We start from the raw sequence: 6,846 nt of genomic DNA on the forward strand, positions 1-6,846 counted from the left end.
AATGAGCGAAGTAGAGCAGCAGACTTTCTTACTCCCGGTTGCGGCATTTGCCAATGACGAATGCTCCCTAAATGGATGGAGCTTTTTGAAAAGAAGCTAGAGAGAAATTTGATGCGGCCCCCTGACCCCTGGTAAGCACACGCATCTCCCCCTGTCACATAACACACTGGCACTTGCTTACTCTTCAGCAAAGACTATTGATTTTACTTATTGGCTGCAGGCGAGTCCATAAAGAACAAATTACAAAGTCAGAGGTCCACAGTTAGCAATTCTTTGCATGATAACAGGGCCTCACTCTACCCCCACTCTCCACCATTCTTAACAGGCTCCCCAACCCCAGCAAAGACTAAGGGTGGATGAAGCAATGTAGGATGTGTTTGTAGCTGCTCTGGCATCAACGGGCTGGACAAAGGTTTCAGCAGAGCAGGAAAGCAGCTGAAATGGGCCTCAGCTCTGGAGGGTAGTACAGAAAGGAGAGAGAGAGAGAGAGAGAGAGAGAGAGAGAGAGAGAGAGAGAGAGAGTACAACTAGGTACAACTGGAGCTGTGGATTGGGATTTCCTTTCTCGAAACTTTGGTAAAGGCAAATGGATTGCTCCAGGGGTGTTTTTTGCTTGATGGCACTTTATGGTCAGAGCAATTTTTAAAGACAACTTCCAGACTGGAGAATATTTGCTTTTCTTAGATTTCAGGGTGGGCAGAACATGTTTCTCTGTAATTACACAAAGCCTCGGAATCGAATGCTTAAATAAGTAAATCAGAATCAGATGGGAGATAATGTGACTTAGGTTTGAGGAACAGTACAGTGGGCAAGACACTTGTCTTGCATGTGGCCTACCTGGGCTCAGTTCCCTGAACTGCATAGGGTGCCTCAAGTATCCCTGGGAGTAATACCTGATCATAGAGAAAACCCTGACTACATGGGCTATGGCCCAAAAACCAAAAGAAAGAAAAGAATGTGACTCTCAGCAAATTAAAGACACTCAGGTGGCCATCCCTTTCCCCATTCATCTCTACTGTCTTAAATAGTTCATTGAAGTGAATTTAGCATGCTAAGTATGTTAAAACTTTTTTTCTGGTGAGCATTTTCATCAGGGTTGTGGCCAAGATTCAGTGGACACTTGAGTCATTAGCCTAAAAATCTGGAGAAAAGCAATTGAGATTGTTACAATAATTAGACAATATGAAGGGTTCTCTCCCCACCCAAGTTCTCTTAATTACAAAGTCTCAATGCTTATAAAGACACAGTTGTCAAGATAGGATTAACCGATACACACACACACACACACACACACACATATCAATGTAGCACTGTCGCACTGTCAGTTGTTGTTCATCAATTTGCTCGAGCGGGCACCAGTAACGTCTCCATTATGAGACTTGTTGTTACTGTTTTTGGCATATCAAATATGCCACGGGTAGCTTGCCAGGCTCTGCTGTGTGGATATTCTCAGCAGCTTGCTGGGCTCTGCGAGAGGGACAAAGGAATCAAACCCGGGTCAGCCACGTGCAAGGCAAATGTCCTACCCGCTATGCTATTGCTCCAGTTCACTTCTTGGCCTTTTGGCTTATATCAAGTGTAGTATCTGTTCTTGTCAGTTTAATATCTGGCATATATATACACATATACATATATACACACATATATACAGGCATATGGTAAAATCTGTCCATTTTACACCTAGAGGAATCCCCTGGCATTTTTCATTCTTTGGGGGGACAGACAGTAGAGAATAAGGTATATACTGAAAATCGGAAACTATTGATGTGAAGGTGAAAGAGGAACTGTGTAGTTTTCAGAGGAGCTTGATGAGGATGAGAAATATTTGAGAACTAGGTTTGAATGTCACTGTCAGGCTGTGCTGGCTACACAGATAAGCAACAGCAAATTGGCTGTTCCATCTCCCTTGTAGCATAAAGTGAAAATCTCTTTGCTGATGCTCATTTCCTGTATTTGAGGGAGGCTATGATCAGGCAGCTGGTCTGATACTGTAAGTCCCCACACACATAGAAAAATCTTCCCAGTTCGCTTTCCCAAAGGCCTGGATTGCGTGAAACATCCCCAAGAGTTTCCTGGCCTTGAAGGATCCGCCAAGTTCCATGGCAGTTGTAAATGAAAGTGAAAATCCTGGTCACTGTGTTTCCTATGACACCATAGAGAATCCCCAGTAAGTTCACCCCAGAGAGAGTTTTCCAGAATTGTTTGGCTTTGCAAATTACCTGCTGCAACGGATTTGCATTCGAAAACTTCTGGGAGGGTTGGTTATGTGTGTGCTTGGAACATGACTGACAGGTCCAATATTGGGGGGAAGATGGGTACAGAATGTGGTAGCGGGGTGTTGGATGCCCTCTTAGGTCCTGTAAAACATACAGAATGAAAAGTAAGGAAAAGTCTCCAACTCAAAGCCAGTTTTTGTTTTGCACCCCCATGATGAACTGCAAACCCCTCTGTCCTTTTTGGAACACCACAGACCTACAGTCCATGGCCATTCTGCATTGTCAGATGGTGGAGTAAGTTTATTGTCAGCTCTGGTTCATGGTAGCTGTGAGCTGGCTTGGGGATTCAGAGAGAAGTGGGGACGTTTATGATCTTCCATCTTGATGGCTGTTGCTAATTCTGCTGTGAAATATGTAGAGCATCTGGAGAGGGAATTCAATAAAGTGTGGCCAAAATAGCACTCACTTTATGCCCTCACTACTGGCACCGTTTAAGACAGCACTGAGACAGATCATATGACCCAAGCCCTTGCAAGACCTCATCACTTTTCATGGGAGAACTGAAAAGTGCTGATTCCGGAGCGTTTATGCTGATGGAACACAGATAAAAATCTGCAGGTGTAACTTTTTAAAAATTTAGTACATGAAGCATAAAAAATATATCAGTACCACTATATATCATTGGGACCTAACTTCAACACCATGTTGTAGATATAAAAACACCCATTAGATACTTACAACGTTCAAGAATTTGTAGTGGAGAGCTATGTCATAACACATCACAGGCAAACCGGCTTCTTTTGTTATTCTAAAGGTCACCAAGGATGGTGTTCACTTGTTAGAACCCCCATGAGGACTCTGTCTTCAACGTGATGCTATTAAATATCATTTACTCCTATAACAATTATCTGATTTTTTTCCCACTGAGAAAAAGCTTATTCCATAGGATGTTTTTAGGTGGACAGAAGAAGATAAAAAAGAAACAAGGAAAACACACAGATATGTAAGAAGTACACTTGGAAACAATTAAGTTGTAAATAAAGTGGAGAAAATAGGAAGAGTGGGGTACTATCTGGAGAAATCCTCAATTCACTTCATAGGTGAAACTAACGTTTTCACTTATGAAGTGAATTGAACTAGGTTTTGAAACCAATTCAAGTCCCCTTTAAGATTTCAATCAAGGGGACTGGAGGGATAGTTCAGCGGGTAGGGTATTTGCCTTGCATTCGGCTAACCCAGGTTTGATTCTCAGCATTCCATAGGTTTTTGAGGACAGCCAGGAGTAACCTCAGTGCAGAGCCAGGAGTAACCCCTATGCATCACTGGGTGTGACCCAAAATCAACAACAACAACAAAAGATTTCAATCAAGAAAATCAAGGTGCTTGGAAGGTTTTTTTTCTTAACCCAGGGTTCTGGTGGACAGACTGTTTGCAATGAGTCACAGATACGTCATAAAATAGTTTCTGGAAGAGAATTGGAATATCTACCTGCTTATTGTGGCCGAAGAAGTTTAAAGCCTTTTAGCTAGTGTGTGCTATTCCATTCTGGTTGAAAACAAGAGAATTTCTTATCTAGAAAAAAGAATAAAAATCACATTGACTTGGTTGGATTGGGAATTAGGCAATAATTTTCCCCAGGAGGTGGGCATCATTAGCCACCAAATTTTGATTCTTAAATCTAAATAAACTTTTTTCAAAATGCATACCATCTTCAACCAAAGCTAAACCTTATGTGGCTTTTTCTGCCCTTGGTTCCCATGAGTGACCTAATCCAAACTTGAGATGAAAATGGTGGAATCATTCTTCACACCTCCCTTTCACACTTTTCTCTGAACACATAGTCACAGGGGCCCAAATGTGATGCCTCTATGATCTATCTTGTCAATCTCCCTTCCTTCAAGTCCTCTTCCTGCTTTCCTGGATTACTGGACTCCCCAGATCCCTAGCTTCATATCCCAACACACACTCTTAATAAATTCTCTTCACTGCTGCCCCAGAGATCTTGTTAAAAGATCATCTGCTTATATTAATCTCCAGCATTCAATCTCTCCCTGGGTCCTTTTGGCTCTTGGAATCAAATCCGAATTCCTCAGTCCAGGCAGATAGCTCATCATCTGACATCATCATAGATGCAGGGTTGTCTTGGACCCCCCCCCAAACATCCTGCCAGCATTAGGCTGACTTCTCCTCATGGTCTCCAGATCCATTGTCTCTGGGACCATTATATCTGTTGTGGGCTCTGAACATAATGTCTGAGTTTTCTGTCACAGCCTGGCTCTGCCTTCTCATTGCAACAGTGAATGATATTAATTCCCGAGCAAAAGAGCTACTTATGGCCACATGAAAACTCCAGGAGCTCCTGGAAATTAGAAAGGATACCAGGTTTCATCTTAGATCATTGTTTTCTACACTAGGATCTTATCAGCAAAGCAATAGGCTCGGTTTGGGGTGTCCAACTCCCTAAAAAAAACAGGGAATAATTTCAAACTAATGAAAAACAATCCCCCAAGTTCCTAGGGTATGTGAGGAAGCTCCTCATAAACTCTCTGACTCTGTGACAACTGAATATGGGGAAAAGAGAATTTCTCTTCTCTCTGTAAGTGTGATGAAAAGAATATATTTGTATCCATGATTCAGGAAGAATTTTGTTCTTTCTGGGGGATTCATAGAGTAAAAAGTAAAGTGATGGTGAAAACCAACCAAGAACAATAGTGGGGGCTTTGGGTTAGCTTTTGTAGGTGCCGTGTCCAGTCTGGAATAAAAATAAGTAAAAAACAAAACCAAAATTTTATAAGTAGCTAAATTAGCACCTAAGGTAACTATGTAATTTGTGTTTTTAAAAAGCAACTCTCATTTTCATACTCAGTTTGAGCTGACCAAATTTATTTGCTTTTTAATCATTACCATCCATGCCTATTCACCTGAGATTTTATTGATGCATTCCTGCTATGTGATCCCTGACTCAAACTATGACTAATGGTTTTCTTTGTTCTTACCAATGACATGAATTGTCTCAAGTAGTTGTATAAGAAACCAACAAACATGCAGCTCTCAAAACAGATGTAAAGTAAGGTGGTTTTCTTTTTGTTGTTGTTTGTTTTGTTTTTAGCTTGGAAATTTAACAGATTATTAGTTTCACTTATGTTCCTGAAGCAAGTCCAATGTGGTAAGTTCAGAAAGTTTAGGTAGAAAGCAAGGTGCTTCCACTGCTTTGATCTCTGCCCTCTTAGTCATGCTGTTGCTTTAACATGGAAGGAAGGGCGTCTCTATCATGATTGGCTCCTTGATGGAATCCAGAAAGAAGCCAGCAAAGGCCTTTCTATAGCTGACCCCTCTGCTGAGGCTCGGCTCACGCCCGTGCCCTAGACTTCAGCAGGCCAGCTGGAAGCCCAAACTGTTTATTCCTAACTTACAACTCAAAGTATCATAAGACACTCCTGTGTATTATTTCTATCTTCAGTAGCTCCCAGTACCCCAGTCATAGCTCATTTCCAATCAATGGATTCTCTAGAACATTCCCACTGCATTCATTAAGAACATTTAGGGAAGGAGTGCTGTAGAGAGAGTGCAGCAGGTAGGGCATTTGCCTTGCGTGCAGCTGTCCTGGGTTACATGTGGTTCCTGAGTGCTGCCAGGAGTGACTCCTGAGCTCAGAGCCAGGAGTAAGCCCTGAGCACAACTAGGAATTGCCAACAAACAAACAAACAAACAAACAAACAAAAAGAAACAAATGAATATTCTTGGGACTGGAAATAGAGAATATAATGGTACAATGGGTAGGGTGTTTGCCTCATACTGGAAAATGGTCCCTGAACTATGACAGAAGTGATCCTTGAGCACAGAGCCAGGAGTAAGCCCTGACCACTTACATGTGTGGTCCTCAAAACAAAGAATTTTTTTTAATTAATTTTTTTTTGTATTTTGGCCTATACCCGGCAATGCTCAGGACCTAGTCCTGGCTCTGCACTCAGGGATCACTCCTGAGTGATATGGGATGCTGAGGACCAAATCTGGGTCTGCCACACACAAGGCAAGCACCCTCCCTGCTGTACTATCACTCTGTCCCCAAAGAATCTTCTTAATTCTAGAGCACACAAAGAATTCTACTAATCCTGGGTTTTAGATCTTTGAACATCTGCCCCCAACCCTAGCCTGGATGTAGATTTACCAATTCCTAGACATGCACTCTTTGAGGAACTTTGATTTTTACAACATTTCCAAGGACTCCCTGGTAATGCACCCTCATTACCACTAATAATAGCTTCCACGCTGAGCACTTCCACTGTGACTGTGTGCAGCGCAACTGATTTAATCCTGAGAGCAGTTCTATGAAGTGGATACTCTTCCTATCCCTTATTTTACAGATAAAAGGAGGCTAAGGACGTTCTTACTAAGATGTGAAGTGACCATTAGCCAGTCATCACATTTCCAGAATGCTGAAAGTGAACTGGGGTTCCCTGGCATGGGAGCTTATCCCACATGGCTTTGGAATAGCCATGTATTTTCTTCTGGATGTCTGTCTTGGGTGAGAGCGAGCATTTCCCATGAACCTCTGCTCAGGGGTCAAATCTGCACCCAGGACCTCCAGCCGTTGAACTTGTTTGACTGTGGAGGATTAACAGTGTTCAGT

The 6,846-nt window shown here is 42.2% G+C and overlaps 1 pseudogene; it reads left to right on the forward strand.

Annotated features, from left to right (window-relative positions):
• The first annotated feature begins 1,546 nt into the window (after positions 1-1,546).
• LOC129406715 (U2 spliceosomal RNA) lies at positions 1,547-1,704 on the forward strand (annotated as a pseudogene).
• The last annotated feature ends 5,142 nt before the right edge of the window (positions 1,705-6,846 follow it).

The sequence above is a fragment of the Sorex araneus genome, chromosome 7 (genome assembly GCF_027595985.1).
Source record: "Sorex araneus isolate mSorAra2 chromosome 7, mSorAra2.pri, whole genome shotgun sequence".
Classification (NCBI taxonomy): domain Eukaryota; kingdom Metazoa; phylum Chordata; class Mammalia; order Eulipotyphla; family Soricidae; genus Sorex; species Sorex araneus.